The sequence below is a fragment of the Rhinatrema bivittatum genome, chromosome 1, assembly GCF_901001135.1.
Source record: "Rhinatrema bivittatum chromosome 1, aRhiBiv1.1, whole genome shotgun sequence".
Classification (NCBI taxonomy): domain Eukaryota; kingdom Metazoa; phylum Chordata; class Amphibia; order Gymnophiona; family Rhinatrematidae; genus Rhinatrema; species Rhinatrema bivittatum.
The window spans coordinates 19,396,326-19,408,638 of NC_042615.1; the positions used below are offsets into that span (position 1 = coordinate 19,396,326).

At 49.1% G+C, this 12,313-nt stretch overlaps 1 protein-coding gene across 4 annotated transcripts in view; it reads left to right on the top strand.

The window, feature by feature from the left end:
• ABHD18 (abhydrolase domain containing 18) overlaps positions 1-12,313 on the top strand; it is a 238,741-nt gene that overhangs the window by 176,470 nt on the left and 49,958 nt on the right. The window lies entirely within an intron of this gene.

Below are 12,313 nucleotides of genomic sequence, written 5' to 3' on the forward strand. Positions count from 1 at the left end.
TGACTAGCACACTGAGCATGCCCAGCATGCCACTATCCACGCATCCCCCCTTCAGTCTCTTTTTTTTTTTTCCTGTGGTGTTACTTCCCTTGCGATTTTGGAGCTCTGTTCTTCAGAGGTTTTCTCATTCACAAGTTCTTGTTTTTTTCAGCATCTGTGCCCCTCAATGGCGTGGTAGGGTTTTTTTTTCTTTCTGCCTCCTTGCAGTTGATTCTCGACGTGTTGCTTCTCGGTGGCCGCCGGCCATAGACTGCTTGCCGATTTTTATGGCGTCCAGTTTTTGGCAGTACCCACGGACCATGTCAATTACTGATCTGTACGAGGTCTGCATCCTCTGCTTGGGGGCATTGCATGACATCCAAGGGTGTCAGCTGTGCAATCAGATGACCCCCAAAGGCCATCATGCTCGGCTGGACAAAATGGAGTAACTGTTTGGTTCTAAAATGTCTACTCCATCCATGCTGGCATCAGGGGGGACGACACTCGGGGGACGAGGGGACCCCTTAGATCACCTTGTCCCTCTGTACACTCCCTTGAGGGTCTTCCCGAGAAAGAGGAGCCGGGGATAGGCATCTCCGACATTGATGCTCTCAAAGGCATTGGGATCTTCAGCGTGCTTGGCGCCGGGGAAGGACTGGGCCGAGCATCATGGGAAATCCAAAAAGCACCATCAACTGTTGCCATTGGCTCTGGATCCGGTGAGACATCGGCAGCTGCCGAGCCACCACCAAAGCGAACCCATGGTGAGGAGGTCCCATCCTCCAATTAAACCCGGGAATCACAAGCGTTCCCCCACCAATATCAGTGCTGGGCACCGGGGCTCTGAGAAGGCTCCAGTGACACCTCATCCCCCTTAATCAGTCCTGGCTTCCCTGAACTTCCAGGAGGAGTTGGACTGCAGTGTACAGAGTGCCGTGCTCCGAGCCCTATGAGGCATCAAACTGCCCCGGCACTGGCCCCCTTACCAGTGCCAGAGCCTGCGCCTTATCTGTTGGCGCCCCTGCTAGAGCATCTGGACGTCCTCCTCTGTCCTTCCAACGCAGCCAGTGCCCGGGGACCCTCAATTCCCCAGTGGCCACCGATACCCTGTTCCGGAGTGATTCCCATTATCGGGTCCTCTGAGGAGGAAGATATGCTGCAGCCAGTGGCACCCTCGGGTCCTTTGGTCCTGCGGCCACAGTTCCCTGAGCCTGTGCCTGGGGCGTCGAGAACCTCCCTACCCATTAGTGCCTTTACTGTCTTCGAGGCCACTGGTGCCCTCTGTGCCCAAGCCGAGCAGCTTTGACAGGGCCCACCCAAGCAGGCCCTCTAGGGACCTTAGCGAGGAGGAGGGCCCCTGTGACCCCTGGAGAGATAATACTTTGGGCTCCTCTTCTGAAGGACTCCAGTGACCTCCTCTCGGAGTCTTCACCACTGGATTAGAGATGCAGGTCTCCGCCAGAGGACCTCTCCTTCCAGGGATTCGTCTGGGCCATGGCCGAAACCATCCCCTTCCACCTTCTCACGGAAGAGGATGCTCGACACAAGATGCTGGAAGCTCTCCAGTTTGTCAATGCGCCAAAGGAGGTAATGGCTGACCCAGTCCATGAGATCAAGGAACTTCTGAGGATTTGGGAACATCCAGTGTCAGTTCTTCCAGTCAGTAGGAAGGCGAACGCCATCTATTTGGTTCAACGGGTGTTGGGATTTGATAGGCACCACCTCCGTCCCCAGTGGGTGGTTGTAGAGTCCGCTTTCAAAAACGCCAAGGGCTCCCACACCCATGCCTCCGCCCCTTCCAGTTGAGATCACAGGGAGCTGGATGCCCTCGGTAGGAAGGTGTTTCAGGGCGCTATGCTTATCATCCACTTCACCTCCTACAACTGTATATGACCAATACAATTGGAACCTGTGGAAACAGGTCCAGGAACTGGCGGAGTGCCTGCCACAGCAGCAGCAGGCGATGTTCTCTGCTGTGGTACAACAGGGTCTGGAGGCGGGAAAACATGAGGTAAGATCCACCTACGATGTTTTTGAAACACAGCTAGGATGGCTGCAGTGGGCATTGGCACCCATAGGATGGCTGGCTCCGGGCTTCAGACCTTCGTCCGAAGAAGAAGCTAACTGATCTGCTCTGTACAGGAGAGAATCTCTTTGGGGACAAGGTCATGGATGCGGTAGCCCATTTGAAGGATTACCATGAGACCTTTCAACAGCTATCAGTTAGCGCTTCCGATCCACCATCCTCTGTCAGGAAGGCCTCTCAACAGAGCTTGAGAAAATCCTTCTATTGGCAAAGGAAGTATTACCCTCCTGCCTCCCTGACTCAGACCCCCCCCCCCCCCCAGCTGGTTCCAGGGGTTGTTATCGCCAGCCACACACCCCCAGGCCCCAGCCAGCCCCCCAGCAGACCCCCACCATAGGGATTTGACTGGAGACAAGGGAGCTTGAGTCAGTCTGCCATACCCTTGGCAGCATACCCCCCTGTAGGAGGCAGGCTGCTTCACTTCGTCCACCTCTGGCCGCACATCATGTCAGACTGGTGGGTTTTCGCAATCATTCGCCAGGGGGATTGGCTGAATTTCAGGGCTGTCCCTGCTTTCTTTCCTCCCAAGTCCATCGTGGAGTTCGTCCACTCTGCTGGAAATACATCGGAGAGAGCTCTCCACCCTTCTAATGACAGGAGCGGTGGAACCCGTTCCCCTCCGCCAACAGGGCCAAGGATTCTACTCAAGGTATTTCCTGATACCAAAGAGAACTGGGGGATTACGCCCCATTCTCAATCTCAGAGCCTTGAACAAATTTCTTCAGAGGGAAAAGTTCAAAATGGTCTCTCTGGAAACCCTGATCCCGCTTCTCAGAAGAGGAGACTGGCTCTGCTCCCTCGATCTCAAGGATGCCTATGCCTACATTGCGATCTTCCCAAACCACAGGAAGTATCTTCACTTTGTGGTAGGGCAGGCTCATTTTCGATATTGAGTTCTGCCGTTTGGTTTGGCATCAGCTCCTCAGGTCTTCACCAAGTGCCTGGCTGCAGTGGCATTGCACCTCAGGCATCAGGGGGTAAATATGTTCCCCTACTTTGACGACTGGCTGGTCAAAAGAACCTCTCAGCAGGGAGCGCTCTGCGCCGTGAATCTGACTATGCAAGTGCTGCGATATCTGGGGTTTGTCATAAACCACACAAAGTTGCACCTCTGCCCATCTCCCCGTCTGGACTTTATAGAAGCCAGACTGGATACGAGTCAGGCCAAAGTGTTCTTGCCTCGCGATCGGGCTCTTGCCCTGTCCTCGCTGGTGAGCACAGTATGTGGCAGTCAACAGGTTTCTGTTCGCCTGCTGCTTCATCTGTTGGTCCACATGATTGCCTCTGTCCATGTCACTCCGTTGGCCCGCCTTTGCGTGCGCAAAGCGCAGTGGACATTACGGTCGCAATGGCAGCAGGTGTCCCAGGTCCTCGAGGCACGTGTCTCCATTACGCCACCTCTGCAGGTTTCCTTTCCTGGTGGGAGAACCTCTACAGTCTGGAATAGGGGATCCCACTTCAGGCTGCCCACCTCAGGTAGTTCTTACCACCGATGCCTCCACCCATGGGTGGAGGGCCCACGAGGACAGTCTCTCAATGAAGGGACGTACAGCTCAGGAATCTCTATGCTAGATAAACCTCCTGGAGCTTTGGGCGATTCGTTATGCTCTTCGGGTGTTTCAAGACCGCTTATCCCACAAAGCAGTCCTTATTCGGACAGACAATCATGTAAGAATGTGGTACATCAGCAAACAGGAATGGGGTCGTTTCTCCTCTGTAAAGAGGCGGTGCAGATTTGGTCCTGGGCTCTAGCGCAGGGAATGTCCCTGCGAGCGATGATTCTAGCCGGATCACTGAATGTGGTGGCGGACTGCCTGAGCCATGCATTTCAACCGCAAGAGAGGGCCCTGGATCCAACAGTGCAGCCCGGATTTTCCATCAGTGGGGAACTCCAGATGTGGATCTCTTTGCCTCCCCATGCAACTGCAAGGTGAGTAATTTCTGTTCCCTGAGGACAGATGGACTTCCAGCAACTGACACCTTTGCTTGTCATTGGGGCACAGGTCACCTGTACACATATCCTCCTCTTCTGCTAAGCATGCGGATTCTCTTGAAGCTCCAGCAAGACCGGGGAACTATGATCCTCATGGCCCCATACTGGCCCAGGCAACTCTGGTTCCCTCTCCAAGACCTGTCGATCAGAGATCCTATCAGTCTGGGGACTGCACCCGATCTGATAACACAGGATCGGGACAGGCTGCGCCATCCGAACCTCTGGGCATTAGCCTTAACGGCCTGAAGGTTGAGCCTCTAGTCCTTCAGTCCCTGGTTCTGTCTGATGACGTGTCTCAGGTGCTGGTTGCTTCCAGGAAGCCTTCCACAAGGAAGTCTTACCAATTTGAAGTGGAGGAGGTTTTCCATCTGATGCGAGGGCCATGGCTTAGATACATTCACCTGCCCCCACCAAGGTTCTTGGACTAATTGTGGCACCTCTCCGAGGCTGAGCTTAAAACCACCTCGATCAGGGTCCATCTGAGTGCTGTCAGTGCTTACCATCAAGGTATCGCTGGCATGCCCATCTCTGTTAAGCCCAAAGTAGGTCGCTTTCTGCAGGGCCTGCTTCAATTGAAGTGCCCCCTCCAGCCTCCTGTTGTGTCCTGGGACCTCAGCATTGTGTTAGCACAGCTCATGCGCCCTTCCTTTGAGCCTATGCGCTCCTGTGATCTGAAGTCGCTCACTTGGAAAGTTCTATTCCTAGTGGCGATAACCTTAGCTCGCAGGGTTTGTGAGCTTTCAGGCCTCTGTCACGTACCTGCCGTACACAAAATTCTTTCATGACCGGGTGGTCCTCCATACGCATCCCAAGGTGGTGACAGATTTCCACCTTCTTCCTGAGGCCCCATTTGCACCAGGGCAAACAGGCTCTACACATGGATTGCAAGAGGGCCTTAGCCTTCTGTTTAGAATGCACAGCAGGCCACAGGCAATCTACTAAGCTCTTCATCTCCTTCGATAAGAATAGATAGAGAATTGCGGAGGGCGAACAGACTGTCCAGTTGGCTAGCAGATTTTATCTCCTTCTGCTGTGCCTAAGCGGGCCTTCAGCTAGGAGGCTGGGTCAAAGCTCACTCATGAGGACTATGGCGGCGTCAGTGGCCCACTTATGGGCAGTTCCCATCACCAAAATCCTCAGGGCTGTGACGTGCAGTTCTCTGCACACGTTCACAGCCCACTACTGCTTGGTCAAGGATGGCCGGCAAGATAACTTCTGCCAATCTGTCCTTTGCAACCTCTTCCAGGCTTAAATCCAACTCTTCCTACCTGAGCCCTTTGTTTGGGACCAGGCTGCCCCCCGGTCTTCCTAACTGCACCGCAGTTGTTTTGGTGCTTGTTGGCACCTGTTTTTAATGCAGGTTACTCATATATGTTTCCGGGGTCAGCCTGTAGCTTGGTTTTCACCCATCTGTGAGGTCTGCCATCCTGCTTGTCCTAAGAGAAAGCAGAGTTGCTTACCTGTAACAGGTTTTCTCCTAGGACAGCAGGATGGTAGTCCTCAGGAAACCTGCCCGCTTCCCCGCGGAGTTGGATTCTCCTGCGTTGTTTTATTTTTCATTCATGATTTCTATATTACGAGACTGAAGTGGGACCCTGTGTGGATGCGTGGACAGTGGCATGCTCAGTGTGCTAATCAAAGTTTCTAGAAACTTTGACAAATGTTTTCTGTGCAGGGCTCCATCTGATGATGTCCTAGGAGAACTCTGTTTCCTGCCCAGATTTTCATTACACTTGGTAATATTTTGACCACATGTGATTTGCTCCTCTTCAGAAATTTTCTTTAGTTAAAGATGTTTCAGAGAGCTCTATTATTGCAAGCCATAATAGATATTTAAAGTGATTCTGCCATGATTCATGAAGTTTTTACCTTAGAAAGCTATTGCACTACAGCCTGGGAGTCCCCACTTGGGGCTGTACAGCTATTAAAGGCAGGGCTGGTTCTTCCATTAGGAACTAGGCAGTCACTCAGAGTGCCAAAATTTGTGGGGTGGTAAAATCCTAGAAGCCTCTGCAAGTTTTAAGGTGAACAGAGGTTAGTACAAGGGATTAAAAAAGCTAAACTCTTGAAGGCCCCAGGTCCAGATGGTTTCTCTGCCAAATTTGATAAGCTACTGGCATTAAAAGTAACCACCCCATTGGGGAAAATGCCTAATTGAATTAGAACATTTCCCATTGGTACTGAATAAAGTAGTTATTATTGTTTTGCCGAAGCCAGGGAGGGACTCCGTTCTCCTGGCTTCATATCATCCAATTTTGTTACTAAATTTTGATGCCAAATTATTTGCGAAAATTATGGTGAATAGGTTAGTAAAAATCATGCTTAAAATACTGAGGAACAATCAAGTAGGCTTTGTGCAGGGTCGTTCGGCAACAGTAAATATCCATAGAATTCTTGCCTCTATAGAGGTGAGTAAAGGGCAAAAGGTACCATCTATGCTTTTAAGTCTAGACACAGAAAAAGCATTCGATAGTCTAGAATGGGACTTTGTTTCAGGAATTACAAGCATTTGGAATATCCCAGTACTTTGGACAGGTGGTGAGAACGCTATATAGCGATCCACAAGCATATATATCAGTGAATGGCTGCAGTTCAGAAATTATGTTAGGCAGGAGCACAAGACAAGGGTGTCCATTGTCCCCATTATTTATTTTATCTTTGGAACCACTCCTTTAAAAAAATGTTGGGTAATACATCAATTAAAGTTATACCTATAGGAGTCCCTGTGGTGCATCGTTTTAAATTAGCTGTTTTTGCGTATGACCACCTCCAACATATAATGGATCCAGAGGCATCCTTGAAAGCTTTGTTGGAGGAAATTGATGAATATGGCAAAATAGCAGATCTCAAACTAAATATAGATAAATGTGAGGCCCTTCCAGTCTGGGGTCAAGTAAAGCAGAATTGTAAAGGGAATTTCCTGATGAGATGGGTAGAGGACTCATTTATTTATTTGGGAATAGTTCTCCATAGAGATCTGGCCTGCTTTTATAAAGTTAACTTTCAGAAACAAATTCAAGCAACAGAATTGTTACTCCAACAACGGTAGGACTTCCCATTATCGCTAGCTGGGAAAGTAAATCTCTTTTAGATGATTATATTGCCAAAATGGCTTTATATGCTTCAAATGGTACCTTGCTATTTATCAAAAAAAGATCTTGGCCAGTATGAGAAATTATTGTGAGGTTATTTGTGGAAGGGAGGAAAACCAAGACCAGCATTGACAAAATTGGTACATAAATGGCAAAACGGAGGTTTGAGAATGGCAGATTTGAAGCTATATAATGTGGCTTGTAATTTAAGGCATGTAGCTGACTGGTTGCAAGATTCCCACCTTAACATTCCTACAAATTGGGGAAAAAGCTTTCTTTTCTCCAAATAATTTGATATATGTTGCATTCCCCAGCAACTACACAGCCCCGTAATATTAACAATAGCCCTTTAGTAAAACCTCTAATTCACTCATGGAGATGTTTGTGTTTCATATTATACCTGGAAAGTTCTGTCACTATTCCTGCCAATAACTGGTAGTAATTTCCACCAGGAACTCAAATCACACATTTGTAATCTGGGATACACGGGGCTTAAAGGTGATTGCCAGCTGTTAACTGAAGAAGGGAATTTAAAAACATTTGAAGAATTAACTGCATTTGAGTTGGAACTAAAACATTGTTTTGCATGTGAGCAGCTTCAACATTATATTAAATCACTGAAAGTGAGTGATTGGACTCATGAAAATAGAGAATGGCTGGAAAAAATAACATAGATGCCAGATGTCCAAGTCTGTTTAAAAATTTATTGATAAAAAATGAAATAAAAGTAGCCTGACTCCAGCCGAGTTTCACCACACCGTGGCTGCCTCAGGGGCTATAAAACATAACAATAGAAACATGGACATAAATACATAATAAATATAATACTAACAAACAGACATAAATAACAACTAAAAAATGTCAGTCATGTTTTGATATTGAAAATTTTTTAGTTGTTATTTATGTCTGTTTGTTAGTATTATATTTATGTGCGGCAGCTCACGGTGTGGCGAAACTCTGCTGGAGTCGGGCTACTTTTATTTAATTTTTTGTCAATAAATTTTTAACAGACTTGGACATCTGGCATCTATTTTATTTTTTCCAAATAGAGAAGGCTGTCAGACATGTTAGATGTAGAGGATCTGAATTGCCATTCAGTTTCTCACAGGACAAGCAGGATGGTAGACCTCACATATGGGTGACATCACAGGATGGAGCCCAATCACGGAACACTTTTGTCAAAGTTTCTAGAACTTTCTGTCACCTACTGGGCATGCCCAGGATGGCACTAACCCTGCAACCAGCAGGGGTCCCCCTTCAGTCTTCTTTTTTACCGTGCAGCAGTAGCCACGCGATTAAGGAGCTCTTGGATATTCCTGACAGGAATTTTTCCTCACGGAATTACTTCAAACTTTCATACCCCACAGGGGTCACCCTCTTGAATTTTTACTTCCACGGTACTCCGGTAAGTTTTTACCCAGTTCCGGTCGATTCCTGTCTGGTTTCGCCCTTGCGGCCTATTGGCCGTTGACCACACCGCAGCTCAAATTTTTTCAAAGGCCATGGCGTCGGGGTTCCGTCGGTGCCCTGACTGCACTCGCACCATGTCCGTCACAGACCCGCATAAAGTCTGTGTAATGTACATAGGGTGTGAGCATGATATCCTGACATGCACCAAATGTGCCTTAATGACACCAACAGGTCGCAAAGCCAGAATGGAGAAAATGGCACTTCTCTTTTGGTCTCAAACTCAGACGCTGCCCATAGCTTCGACGTCGTCCGAACCAGCACCATCTACGTCGCGCCAGTATCAGGCACCGGCCGGTGATCTTCCAACGTCGACAACTTCCCGGCCATCAACTACCTCTAATCCCCTTCAGGACCGAGGGGATCATAGAGAGAAACATCGACATTGGCACTGAAAGGCTCGGACCATCGATGAAGGCAAATCATCGTCCGAGCCGCCATCGAAGAAGCCCCGTCCAGAAAAGGCATCGAACCTTTCTGAGACCGGGTCACCTAGGCAACCCTCACCCAGACGGGTAATGGGAGCCGTGACTCTGCCTTTAACGGTGGTCCTTCCAGCTACGCCTCTGCCTCCTTCTCCCCTTCTGGAGCTGGGGCTGCTTGCTCCAGGTCTCCGTGAACAGCTGGACCGGATGGTTCAGGAGGCCATCGACAAAGCGATGCACAGATTCCAGGTTCCTCCGATGCCGAACCCGGTGCCAAGTGTGGAATCGATCATGACCCCATTCTGGCAGCGCTGGCATCGCTGCTTTCGAGAATGGAAGTGCTTATAGCTGCTGGGTCACCGATGGATCCAGCGCCCTCTCCACTTCACTGTCATCGGGAGGAGAAGCACCGTTCCATCTGCCTCCATCGGGAGTCCTGCTGATGCCTAAACCATCGACATCTTCGATGCCGTTAATGCCATCTGTGCCGCCGACTCATCCATCGATGCCCTAGGTGCCCCAGGTAACTCCCTCGATGCCTTCGGAACCTAGACTGGGACCTTCGGAAATACCTTCGTCCCATCCCTCTCAGGTTCCTAGAGGGACCGGAGTTGATCCTTATGATACCTGGACCGACGATTCATCACCAGACACTGATGATTTACCATCACCACCCTCTCCTACTGAAAGCAGGAAGCGTTCTCCGGAGGACTTGACCTTCATCAATTTTGTGAAGGAAATGTCTGAGTTGGTTCCTTTCCAACTACAGACTGAGCAAGATGATAGACATCAGATGATGGAGCTGTTACAATTTCTGGATGCTCCCAAAGAAATCACCTCCATCCCTATCCATCAAGTTCTTTTGGATCTTCTCAAAAAGAATTGGGAACACTGTGGTTCGGTAGCACCAGTCAACCAGAAAGCAGACACCACATATTTGGTCCAGTCAGCTCCAGGGTTCCAAAAACCTCAATTGGATCACCAGTCCGTAGTTGTTGAATCTGCACAAAAGAGGGCACGTCGTTCAAGCCCCATTCTTCCTTCCCTCCAGGCAAGGAGCAGAAATTCTTGGATGCCATTGATCGGCGTGTCTTCCAGGTATCAATGCTTATCTCTCAGATCGCCTCTTACCAACTTTATATGACCCAGTACAACAGGTCCTCTTCAAACAAATACAAGAATTTGCAGAGTCCCTGCTTCAGTAATTCCAGGAACAGCTACAAACCCTGGTTCACAAAGGTTTTGAAGCAGGGAAACATGAAATAAGGGCCTCTTATGACATCTTTGACACCGCTTCCAGGGTTTTGGCAGCTGCTATTTCTGCAAGAAATAGCAGCTGCCGAAACCTCTCTTTCCAGCTGACTAAGCTTCCAAGTTCATACCCCTTGTTTGAATGTAACTTTGCCTCTTCCACTTCATTTGCTTATTTATTCTAGTTGTCATTCCAGTTATTACCCTGTTCGATGTAAACCGATCCGATATGGTTTTTACTATGAAGGTCGGTATAGAAAAGTGTTAAATAAAAGAAGAAGGGCCTGGCTTTAAGTCTTCGGACTTACGTCCTGAAGTCCAGGACAGATTATCCGATCTGCCTTGCATTGGAGACAATCTGTTTGGGGAACAGATCCAAAAAACAGTGGCGCAGCTCAAGAATCATCATCATGAGACTCTTCGCCAACTCTCTCTGATGCCTTCTGAATACCCGGCCAAACAACCATTCAGGAAGGACTCCAAAAAGTCGTTCTGTCGTCAAAAGAAGTCCTATCCACCACCGTCTAGAGGTCGCTCCACAAAGCCTTTCTAAAAGGCCCAGTCTCATCAACCTATTAAACAAAAACTGCAAGCAGCTCCTCAGCCGGGCCCTGCTTCCGGTTTTGACTCCTACATAGAGAGCAGCAGCCAGCTTCCACTACCGCATGTACCAGTGGGAGGTCAATTGTGCCACTTCAACAACATGTGGCACACGATCACCTCAGACCAGTGGGTCCTTGCCATAATTTCTCAAGGTTATCACCTGAACTTTCTCTCCATCCCACCGGATTCCCCACTTCGGCTGAAGTGGGGAACATCAGACCATTCACTACTCCTGGACCAGGAAGTCTCTCTCCTCCTTCAATCCAGAGCAATCGAACCAGTGCCCTACTCCCAACAGGGCCTTGGATTTTATTCCTGGTACTTTCTAATCCCCAAAAAGTCAGGCGGCATTCGTCCAATTCTGGACCTACGTGCCCTCAACAAGTACCTCCAACGAGAAAAGTTCAAAATGGTAACCTTGGGTTCCCTCCTTCCTCTTCTGCAAAGAGGGGACTGGCTCTGCTCTCTAGACCTCCAGGACGCTTACACGCACATAGCCATCACTCCATCTCATCGCAGATTTCTGAGATTCCTGGTTGACCCAAAGCACTGTCAGTACCGAGTGCTCCCGTTTGGCCTAGCATCTGCTCCATGAGTCTTCACCAAGTGTCTCATAGTGGTAGCAGCCTTCCTAAGGACCTAAGGTGTTCACGTCTACCCCTATCTCGACGATTGGTTAATCAGGGCTCCCACTCAGCAAGATGCTCGGTCGTCCCTACGTCTTAACTTACACACTCTGATCCCTCTAGAATTTCTCATCAATTACATGAAATCCTGCTTAGTCCCATCTCAAACTTTGTCATTCATAGGGGCAGACTTGGACACCTTCAGAGCTCTCACTCTCACGTCTCTCGCACACCATTTACAGTCTCTACAATGCTCAACTGGATGCTATGTCCTCATCCTGCTGGGGCATATGGCATCCTCGGTGCATGTTACCCCGATGGCCCGCTTGGCTATGAGAGTCTTGCAGTGGACTCTACAATCAAAATGGACTCATTCCGTTCAACCACTATCAACCATTGTCCACATCACCGACCCACTTCGTCAGTCTCTGGCTTAGTGAAAAAATCAGACCAATCTCCTCCAAGGCCTACCTTTCCAGACTCTAAATCCTCAAATAACCCTTACCACCGATGCTTCCAACCTCGGCTGGGGAGGACATGTTGCCAATTTGCAAACGCAAGGAACTTGGTCTCCAGAGGAAGCCAAACACCAAATAAATTTCCTGGAGCTAAGAGCAATCAGATATGCTCTCAGGGTGTTTCAGGATCGCCTTTCCAACCAGGTCATCCTGATCCAGACGGACAACCAGGTGGCCATGTGGTACATCAATAAACAGAGGGATGGGCTCCTACCTCCTGTGTCAGGAAGCTGCACAGATATGGGCGGAATCCCTCTCCCACTCGATGTACCT